Source organism: Carcharodon carcharias, chromosome 18 (genome assembly GCF_017639515.1).
Source record: "Carcharodon carcharias isolate sCarCar2 chromosome 18, sCarCar2.pri, whole genome shotgun sequence".
NCBI classification, from domain to species: domain Eukaryota; kingdom Metazoa; phylum Chordata; class Chondrichthyes; order Lamniformes; family Lamnidae; genus Carcharodon; species Carcharodon carcharias.
The window spans coordinates 93,769,059-93,780,891 of NC_054484.1; the positions used below are offsets into that span (position 1 = coordinate 93,769,059).

At 40.5% G+C, this 11,833-nt stretch overlaps 1 protein-coding gene across 2 annotated transcripts in view; it reads right to left on the reverse strand.

The window, feature by feature from the left end:
* LOC121290659 (plastin-2-like) overlaps positions 1 to 5,909 on the reverse strand; it is a 62,389-nt gene extending 56,480 nt beyond the window's left edge. The window contains exon 1 of one of the 2 annotated variants that reach the window (XM_041211398.1): positions 5,784 to 5,909. The gene's annotated coding sequence lies outside the window, so the exon portion shown is untranslated. Of the gene's footprint in view, positions 1 to 5,566; positions 5,640 to 5,783 lie in introns of those variants that run through there. The other variant, XM_041211399.1, reaches the window with a different exon arrangement.
* Between the last annotated feature and the right edge of the window lie 5,924 nt (positions 5,910 to 11,833).

Consider the following 11,833-nt stretch of genomic DNA (forward strand, 5'->3'; position numbering starts at 1 on the left):
TGCACTCTAATAAAATGGCATTACATGGTCAGATCTTGACCCAACTTGGTCAATGTGCAACATACTGAGGTTGATTTTGGGGCATGATTTGGCTGATGATGTTGGCAGGACACCAGATTGGTTGGCATTGGCAAGCCTCATTTAAATTGAGCAGGCAAGCTGCTTCGAGGCTGTGTCACATTCAGGACAATGGGGAATCTGCGTTGGGGCAGTCGCTGATGATGAGCATGCAGCAGCATCCTAAAGGGGATTAGGGTCAGGGGAAGAGGGGTTAACAGAGCAGCAGATTTAAGCAGCGGAGAAACTTTTATTCACACTCATAGCAACAAGGAAATCACCTAATGGAAGACCTGTACCACCCATACTTTGTGGGCTGGTTAAGGAAGAAGCAATAACAGTGCTAATTGACACTAGAAGTTACAAAATTACACTAGGGGTCATGACAATGCTAGTTGACCCCTAATTCCTACATTAGGACAGTGACCATACTTCCAAAGTAAACCATTGTTTGTAAAGCACTTTGACAGGTCTTGAGGCTATCTAAGGTGCGATGTAAATACGAGTCTTTCTTTTCAATTGAATATTTTAGTGCGGTGCCTTTCTGTTTCCATTGGGAACAATGGCTGCCTAAATTGTACCAATTCTTAGGCTGACGTTCAGCGGTAAGTCAGCAATTATTTTTATCACACCAGTGCCCCATGTGTGCCTAAAAAAAGGACAACATCAGGATGGAAATCAACACTGTTCAATACTAAATGGGGAGATGTTTTGGTACCTCTAAAATTGGATATTTCTTTCCAGGTGTAGTTTTGTTGTTGCAATGTATTTATGAAGATACAATGCAAGCTGTAAAACAAATCTAAAATTCACCTGAAATTGAACTGTAAATAAGTTATTGATTGAAATCTCCACTGACAGGTAACAAATCTCTCCTCTCAATTCAGAGCTCAGGGCAAACCAGAAACAGGAAATGACTAATACAGCAGGTTCCATTTTGTCTCATATTTTACCATATGCTGAATATCACAAGATGAATCTTAGAGAGCAAGATAACATGGCCCTACTTTTATCACTCTGACCCAAGGCCATGCATCCTGGAATAAAGCATAAAATGCAACATGAGTCTCACTTTTTGGGAAGTAAAATCATGCAAGCTATGGGGAGGTGAGTGTTTTCAACCTACACTATATTTGAAAGCAAACCAAATAAAAAGAAGCTGGCCTAAAGTATATAAACTGGCTTTAACAACAAGCGGAGCATATTACATTAACTGAGTATGTGCCAAACTCAAAAAAAAGTTCAATATTTAACACAAAATATTTTGTCTAACAGGAACCACTTTCCCTATGTCTAAAGCTACTAATTTATAAAGACATAGATGTTTAAAGCAGAGAAAGGGGCGATTCAGCCAGTCTTGTATTTGCAAAATTCATCGTACTGCCTTGCTCTCCTCCCGCCTCCCACCCCCGCAACATCCCCACCCCCCATTGCTCTGAATCTTCCTCTGGTTCAAAATGTTTATCTATTTTTTCCTTAAAAGAATTTCTGCTTCAATTACCCAGTGTGGCAATTAAAGCAAACTGTGCTCCAACCACCCTCTCTCTAAAGGGATTGAGCTTAGTTAACCTCTGCTTTCTCTATTAGTAACGATTGTAAAATGAGGACTCATCAACCCTGACTCCCCAACTTGAGGAAATACTCTTTCCCTGCTTACCCTAGCAAAACCCTTCATCATTTTCAAATCCTCTATTAAGTGCTGCATTAGCTCGTGTTACTCCAGTAGAAATAATCCCAGTGTTTTAAATCGTTCAGAGTACCTATTGTATCCCTAGTATCATGCTGGTTCAATCTCTGGGTTAAGATATATGTATGGACCACAGAGGCTTTTGTGTTTCAACTTTTTACGTTCTTATTTTGCAACACAACTGTTGCCCATCTCCAATAATTAGCAATTGTCTGGGGGAAAAAAATAAAAGCAATAATGATCAATAATAACAGTTTTAGGATTAAATCTGACATACTTTGTTACTTTATGCCTTGAAATGTATTACAGGCTCAGCTCCTCTCTCACCCACTGCTAGATTATGTATGCCATGGGCTGGTTCACAAACCAGGATAAGAAAAATAAATCTGGGGGAATCACTGCTTCTACTGTTCCCCATCTCAGAACTGTTCTAATATCTCCAGTATTAGTTCTCCCCAAAAATTACCCGAATCATTACTTCTGCTTTGCAAGTTGCCAGTCTAAAATTAAAATGAATTATTGTGTGCAAGCATTTACAAGAAGTTAATACAGTTATCAATAAGGAATTATGTTTTTTCAGGAAGATAAATGATAGTCACCAATAGTTAACATTGTTAGCCAATAGTTAGCTACAAAATATTCCTAAACCACTTCTGCCATTTGCTTGGTTTTCAACTAATGCTAGACAGATGGGTGGCTGGACCACCTTGACAGTACGGTTCTCCTTTCATCTCAGTTAAAAATTTGAACTGAGGTGATTTTGTTTTTCAAATTTGCACCTGCACCAAGAGTGCAGGCACATATAGAAGCTTTTGTAAAATATTTTCCCCAATTTTTAAGTTAAACTTAATCAATGGAAATAATGGAAAAGCAAGCCTGTTTCAAGTAAAACGTCATGCTGAGGGCAGTTGTGGCCCTGCTATTTGGGGCACTGAGAGTTAGCTAGTGGAGACTACCTACACAACCAGGCTTGAGAACCCATCAGGCTCTCTCTTCTGGATGGGTTTCACTGACTTGCAGCTAATTTGGAAACAGTTTTTGGCATTCAATATTGACAAACATGGAGTGATTTTTTTTCAGCAGATTTCACTCCCATTCGCTATGCCAATTAAAGATGAAGTAAAGAGAGTGGGATTTTGTACCAGTTGCCAGTCTGTATGGCTAAAATGAATTATTGTTGTGAAAGCTTTTACAAGAATAAGTTAATACATTTATCAAGAAGAAATACACTAATTTCTCTAAATACCATCTATATAAGCCTTTCCTTTCTTTCATATCCACTGGAATGCATCTTGGCTTCACAAGTAAGCTCCCACCTCTTCCACTACACGTTGTTCAGAACCTTTCAATTTGACTTTCACACACAACAATGAGACCACACCAAATTCAATACTCCAAGATACTGTTGTCTCCAAGTTCCACTGGCTCCCTATGATCCAGTAGTGTTGACTTTAAAATTATTATTCTCACTTTTCAACTCCTCCACAGCTAAACCACAGTGTTTGTGATTTCCTCTTGTCTTGCTTCCTCAAATGCAGCTCTCGTGCTTGTATGATGATGGGCTTCTATTTGTAGTCACTCATCCACCATGCCCTAACATCAACTTCTCCCTCTTTTCCATCTCCAACGCCTTCAAAACCCTTCCCAAAACCCTACTCATTGATCCACCACCCCAATCCTGTTCAATTTCACCCCTTTCCCTACTGCTCAGTAATCCACTAATTTGTCTTCCTTAACTGAACACACTTTGAGGCATTGTCCAATGCAACCAGCTAAAGGAACACAAGCATTAGTTTTAAAAACAGCACAGTGGCACAGCCTGTGCAGCACTGTAATGCACTTTTATTAATACTTGTCAAGGCATGATATTGGGTCACAGAATACAATGTGCTATTAGTACAGAGTTAGTTTCTGTTAATTCACCTTGTTCTTTCTCTGTTGAGTCTTATTAGATTTAAAAATATTATTGTTTTCTGAATTAAAATAGTATTGTTATTTTAAAGGCACTTTCTTGTACCTGTTTTAGGCCCTGGTTGCCTAATGCACTGGGAATCTGACTGAATGAACTTTAACTTATTCCTATCTTTATCAGTGGAAATCAAAATTGTTATACAAAACCTCCAGATGATTTAGTTGCTGAATATGATGACCTGTTTATTTCTGCGTTTTTAAAAAAATATATAATTTTAATTCATATTGACAGGTTGCAGATAAGAAAGTGTACATACAATTTTTTAATTTGTCCTAAATCTGTAAAAATAATGTTGGATATGTGTTTGTACCCATATGGCTACCTTCTGAACTAAGTAATGTCACTGTGGGGAGATGCCATGCAGAAACTGGGGACTGTCAGAGGACCAGTCATCTGTAGTCACTCAAAACACACTTCTCACTGGCTGCTTCAAAGGCATCTGAAGCAATAGTCTAGAAACAGATCCCCACCCTGTCCCCAACTATGTTGCAGACACATGATTTGAAAAAAAATCACTTCAGAAGATTTCAGGGAAAATGAGAGAAAAAAAACTCACTTAATCCTGTCTACAATTCATTATATACATTGCCATTTAAACCAGCTAACGTTTCCTACAAATTCGCTGTATTTAAATATGCTTTTCATTTCACTATTTTCTATCTAAATATCTGATTGCTAACAACACCACTAACAATCATCAGCAGCTACACACTCAAGCCAAAGACACATTCTATACATTTGTCAACCACAATGGTGGGGATGGGGCGCGCGGGTGTGGTCAAAACTGGAAGATAATATTCTCATAATGTACCTACAAGTTTTTCATCAGAAACAAGCTACAAAATGTATTCCATGCTTTTGCAATGCCTAACTTTTACTTACTTTATGTTCAGTTTCCCAACTTCCTTTAGCACAGCAGCACTTCTGCTTGCTCGATCAGTTCTTACTAATGTTGCACTATGTCATTTAAATAAATGGTACATGAGGAGCGTTTAATAAAGTACCTAGTTTGACTTGCCTGTGCAATTCATAGATTTGAGTGTTTCTGTGATTTCACTGCTTACACAATGAATTAGCAAGTGGGTTAAAAATAGTTAACTCTTTGGGGGGGAGAAAAAGCTGTATCAAACTAAGACTTCTAAGTAAATCTTGGAAATTTTAAGAACAATTGATCCATTAAGTTCAAATATTCTATCTTTGGCTTAAATACTGAGATAATTCCAAGGATAAATTACAATATTGCATTGTAATAATGGTTTTATAGCATATTTTGATGCAGTATTTTTACAGATTTTAGGGCAAATTAAAAAATTGTGCGTACACTTTCTTATCTGCAACCTGTCAAATATGAATTAAAATTATATATTTAAAAAACACAAAAATATGCAGGTCATCACATTCAGCAACTGAACCGTCTGGAGATTCTGTAGAACATTTTTGATTTCCATTGATAAAGACAGGAATAAGTTAAAGTATATTCAGTCAGATTCCCAGTGCAGTTGGAAGCCAGGGCCTAAAACAGATACAAGAAAGTGCCATTCAAATAACAATACTATTTTAAAATCAGAAAACAATACTCATTTTAAATCTAATAAGATTCAAGAGAGAAAGAACAAGGTGTATTAACAGAAACTAGCTCTGTACTAATAGCACACTGTATTCTGCGACCCGATATCACGCCGAGTAACCTTGACAAGTATTAACCAAGGTGCATAATTTACACTGACCATGCCAAATGCATACTGCAGATTGAGCAAACTAATTAACAAATGCTACATTCCATAATGCGCAATGATTCCCTTTCAAAAATTTCAAAGTGACAGTTGAACATTGGACAGTTATATACTCACAACGTGACTATCAATATGTCTGCCTGGTACACAGCCTAACCACAGGCTTCCTGCACTTTTGATTAAAGATATAATCACATGCTTACAGCACTGACTGTGCTCAACTCACGGTGACTGTTTAATTCCAGCGCAGCACGCCAAAACTCAACTTTGGTTCCTTTGCATTAAAAAACTAATTTCTTAGAGAAAAAAGTACAAGCCCAACTACCATCATTACCTTAGAGAAGCAGAGTGATTTTTTTTTAAACTCTGTGATTGTCTTTTAGAAGTCCTCACTTTCTTCTGTCAGAAGAGAACATATGCAGCTTATGTCAAATAGATGCATTAAGAGGAAGGAAGTGACTTGAGTGGCGGTAACATGTCATCTCGAGAGCGCAAGATTTGCCTTAATAAGGCAATTGAGTAGTAGATACGGCTATCACATGCACCAACTTACCGCCTGCTTTCAGTCTTTATTCATTTCCACCTGCTTATGCACTCTCCAAAAAGGCTTTATGCTATAATTTCTTAGAATCTAACCATTTCAATCCCCAGCATCAAATAATCTTGAGCAAACTCCTCCTTTGCATCAATTTAAAATGGAAAAAAAAAACCTTTACCTTAGTGATTAGGAAATATCACGTCACCAGAATCAAATAATGAACAGTCTCCAGTAGTTTAGAAGCATGTTAAAGCTGGCTGTTCAGCATTTTGTGCTCATTGCGTTAATATGGGCATGGTTCATTCTTTACTGGCTAAGTCCCACAACCATTTTTTTCAATTGAAATAGATTTCATTTTTTAATTATAATGAAATTTAAGAACTCAAGCCAACTGATAAACAGTTCACCTGTATTACAATGAGATCCTTCGCAGTTAAACTTCTAATAATTATAAAACTTACATGTGTGCACTCTTACTGTCAATTTTTCCCATTATAAATTCCTCTATCCACATATATCAGAAATTGCCTATGGGCATAATTGTCCCAGATTTACACTAAATGCAGTAGCGGGCAGGAAAAAGGACGTTTTACCCACCAGCTGCAATGGCGGCTTTTTGTGCCATATTGTCCTATTCCCGCCTCGTTAATTGTGCACCCACAGGAAACATGCCGTCTTGCTAGCAGGCAGTCTCTGATTTGCCCGCCAAGCTGTAACGTCACACAGGGCACCATAATTAAACTGCAGCTGCGCACACACTTCTAAGTGCTTGCAGCCCAGCAAGGCACCAATGAAGACATGGCCCCAAATGCCAAAAGTGCAGCCCCCCCGATTCAGTGACGCATCCCTGGGATGCCTTCTGGACACCGTGAAGGCCCGGTGCGATGTCCTCTACCCCCACTTTGGCCGCAGGAGGCCCATCCGTCTCACCACTCTGGCTTGGGAGGCAGTGGTAGAAGTAGTCAGTAGCAATGCTGCACATAAGAGGTTGGCCATCCAGTGCAGAAAACGGATGAATGATCTCATCTGTGCCGCCAGGGTATGGCAACCATCTCATCACTCTAAACTCACACATTCACAAGGCCATCACACATTTACTGGCATCTCACACACTGCCATCACCACTCACCCTCTAATACCTACCCTCACATCACCATCTGGCGTAATTTCCTCTGGAGGCTGCCGGCTCAGCCCTCAGCATCTTGAGGCCACTTGCACAGATCAACATGTGCCCCCACACACACCCTGGGATACCCTCCTTCCCCAGTACAGCCCTCGCCCTGCAGCCTCTTCCCATGCCTGAGGCCATTTCTCTCCCTTTCCCTAGCAAGCCCTAGCCTTGCAGCCGTTGAAAAGCCACCTCTCCCTTACGGTTGGTCTGGTAGGTAGACCCCGGCCCATGAGCCCGCCTAAAAGTGATGTGGTGCTGCCTATGAAGCCTGGCTCTAATGATTACGAGTGCTGCCCAAAGAAAGGTAGACAAACAAATCTCGAAGTCCCGAATGAATTGCAGCTCGCCAAGTGCACGTTGTTTTATGTACAGTTGTGAAACATATCGGCATGCAATCAAGCCGCACCTGGATGATCCAACTTGGGGGAGGTTATTCCAGCAAGCAGGCCTTATGCAAATATGTTAAAATGACGTTCCCGACGTGCAACTGCAGGAAAGGCAGCCCGCCATTGGCGGGCGGAGTGGACGATCGCAAACTGGTTTCACGATGACGTGCAACTGATTTTTGGCCTTCTTGCCATATTGTCCGCTCACACCCGCCATGACGCCCGATGCCAATGGGGACAGAAAACTCCAGCCTATGTAATTGTGACAATCTGCAATTATACACTATCACCAGTGGAAGTACTGCACTTAAAAAAAAAAGTGTGGTTGCAGCGTGACAAGTTTACAAAGGTGATTTTTATTAGAAATACAGGCATAGGGTTTATAGGGGAACTATAAAAATAAAGGCATAATGTATGACTTTAAAATAGAGACTGAATTACATCTGCATTCTTGAACCTGGCCTCATTTGAAGACTGCAGCATGCAATGACATAGGAGCTTGACGAGTTTTGCATATTATTTTGAGGTGCATGACTTAATAAATATTTTGTAGCATCGTGGAATTGTGAAGTAGAAAAGTCAGGAGCAGAGGGTCAGTTGCATGATAATGTAATTGTGTAAGGAGACTTTAATTTACTTCTCCAATATAATGAAGAGCTCCTGTGCTGATCTAGGCCTTGAACTATTCTGTGCAAATGTTAATACATTTGTTTACATGAAGCTTTCTCATCAGCTATTTCAATGATAGCATTAACCAGCTTATCAACAAATGTTTTCAGAAAGGGCAATTGAAGCCTGGCCAACCTATTTAATAAAGTGGCGTTCCAAGTAGATATTGGAATTCCTTCTCGGGCTATCAGCATCACTGGTAAGGTCAACATTGGTTTGTCCATCTCTATTTGCCCTTGAGAAGATAGTGGTGCCTTTTCATCTTAAACTGCAGCAATCCATGTGGTGAAGATTTCCAAAGTGTTGTTAGGAAGGGAGTTTCAGGATTTTCACCCAACGCTGAAGGACTGGCGATGCATTTCAAAATCATGATGGTGTGCGACTTGGAGGTGGTGGTGATCCCATGCTCCAGCTAGCTCTTGTCCCTCGAGGTGGTGGAGGTTGCAGGTGTGGGTTGTGTTTCTAAAGAAGCCGCAGCTAACATTAGAAAATATGGGCCATCCATCCACAATGCAACCACAATATGCTCGTCGCAGAGGAGTGGACGTTTCACGTGGTGGATGGGAAGCTGATCAAATGAATGATATCAAACTTCTTGTGCTGTTGGAGCTGCACTCATCCAAGCAAGTGGAGAGTTTCCATCATAATCTTGACTTATGCCTTGTAGATGATGAAGAAATATCAGAGAGTTGAGATGAATGACTCGCTACAGAATATCCAGCCTCTGACCTGTTTTAGAAGCCACAACATTTATGTGACTGTTCCAGTTGAGTTTCTACTCAATGTTGACCATGAAATGTTGATAATGGTGGAATATGGCAATGGTAATGCCATTAAATGGTCATGGGGAGGTGATTAGGCTCTCTCTTGTTGGAGATGGCTGTTGCCTTGCACTTATATGACCCAAGGAAAGGTAATTGATAAAGCAGCTGAAGACAGTTGGGGCCCAAGACGCTGCTCTGAGATTCAGATGCACTGCAGCAGTTCTTCAAAAACTTTTACTGACGTTCCACATGGAAGGCTGCTCCACCAACTTTAAGTACAAAAATCCTTGATAAGACTTAAAGATAGATATTCAACTGGCTGAAAGAGAGGGGGTAGCAGGTATTGAGTAGGGGCATTCTGTTTTACTGGGGAGATATGTCAAGCACAGAACATCAGATAATGAGGACTGGAGGGATTATGGTTAATAAGGTATGAAATTAAACTGTATTCAGAACACAATCCATGCAAGTCTGATGTTGAATGGGAGGCAGGTGCCATCAAGTCACAAAATTTGGCAAATGAAGTTCAATATAGGTGCTACGCAAAAAATAAAAATGGGGAACATATTTCCTGAAAGAATAGTGTTACTGGCTACAGAGGAAGTTGGGGGAACTCTAAGTTTCTCGGCACAGTCCTGTCCTATTCCTCTATCCTTATGTCCTCTCTCTCTTTCTCTCTGGACTGAGATCATGTACTGTCCTTAACACTTAGACAGGCTTCACAAGCTACCATGCAGAAGGGTGAACAAACCCCATTTTCTCTCTTTCTCTCTCGAGCAGTCTCCCACTAGGGGCTTAAATGTCATATTTTAAACTTTGATTTGCCTGGAGATCACAGAGTAGACAATGTGGACCCAAAGACCCAGATGGGTCGTGTCTGTGCTCCTTGGCCACTACCTACTGCTTTGACGTAGCCCTCAACATGTGATGATTTCTACACATTTGTAGAAATCATCACATTTCTTGTTGGTCTGTGAAATATTAGCAGCAATGATCTATCTGCAATGGCTTTCTTGCTTATCTATCCCTCTGACGGTCTATTTGGAACTAAATTATACACAGAATGGGTGTCAATCACACCTAAATTGTGTAGGCCATAGACACAGTAGGAGCATCAATCATGAATGCCTCCAAACCTCCACAGTTGTTATGCAAAATTTGGGTTAAAACTCCAAGATGCCGGCATTAAAACATTCAACTTGCTTAGGCGATAATTACAGGAAATACTGAGGGAGAGATTCTGAAAACTCACAAATGCCTGCTTAGAGAGCAGTGGGCAACAGGATGAAACACCCTTTAGCAGTAACATGCATGGAGTAACATAACAGACAATAGCTGGTTGGTCTGCTCTGTAAGCCACCAGGGAGTGACTGCTGTAAATTACCCTGCTTGATGCAGTTTCACTAGGATAGATCCCAGCCAGCAGGTCTTCAGTATCCCTGACGCTCACCAACTAGGGGAAAAACGGACACATGGACAATGAACATGGTGATGGTCATTGTATGAATGGCAAAAATACACACACCAAACATCATAAAATTAATTCACTATTCCCTATCTTGCAACCCATCATTCTTTCACTGTGTGCTCCTGGATCATCACCTTCTCCATTATGAATTATGTGACACTAACAGTTTTTATATCCATGTTCTCGGGTAGAAAACTAAACCTACTAAACTAAGACAAAAATTAAGTCAGGTAAAACCACACTAATCTAGAATCAGTCCAAAGGAAAGCAGCCTATGTTTATTCTAGTACTCTCATCGAACTAGTGTCAATTAGGTTCCTTTCTTTGGAAAATACTTATGACATATAATCAATTCTACCTCATGTCGATGGCATACTTATTGCTAAAAGAATGAATAATTGAAGAATGAATAATTGAAGAATGACAAACGTAGTCGATGCAATGAGAGTCAGTATCTTAATTTCTTCCCATAACATGCAAAGCCGCTACTTACAAGTGCAGCAGGATTAGGGTACACTAAGTGTAAGCAATAATAAAGTGTAAGCTTTCTCACATTGTACTAACTTTTGGAGAACAAAATGTCAGTCACCTGTCCTGACAATTAAACAACTCATTGGAACAGGAGGCATCACAAATGTCCCCAACCTCAATGATGGGGGAGCCCAGCACATCAATGCAAAGGCTGAAGCACATGCAACAATCTTCAGCCAGAAGTGCCAAGTGGATGATCCATCTTGGCCTCCTCTGAGGGTCCCCAGCATCACTGAAGTCTTTAGCCAATTTGATTCACTCCACATGATATCAAGAAACGGCTGAAGGCACTGGATACTGCAAAGTATGTTTGCAAAAGAAAACAGACAGGCCCTGACAATATTCCGGCAATAGTTCTGAACACTTGTGCTCCAGAACTTGCCGTGCCACTAGTCAAGTTGTTCCAGTACAGCTACAACACGGGCATCTACCTGACTATGTGGAAAATTGCAGGTGTGTCCCATTCACAAAAAGCAGGACAAATCCAACTAGGCCAATTACCACCACAACAGTTTACTCTCGATCATCAGTAAAGTAATGGAAGGGGTCATCAACAGTGCTATCAAGCAGCACTTGCTTAGCAATAACCTGCTCACTGAACAAAAACAAAAATACCTGGAAAAAATCAGCAGGTCTGACAGCATCTGCGGAGAGGGATACAGCTCATGTTTTGAGTCCATATGACCCTTCATCAGAACTAAGACATATAGAAATGATATGGAATATAAGCTGGTAGAGGGGGGTGGGACAGGTAGAGCTTGATAGGGGGCCAGTGATAGGTGGAGGCCAAGAGACTGCCAAAGATGTCATAGACAAAAGGACAAAGGGGTGTTGACGGTGGTGATATTATCTAAAGG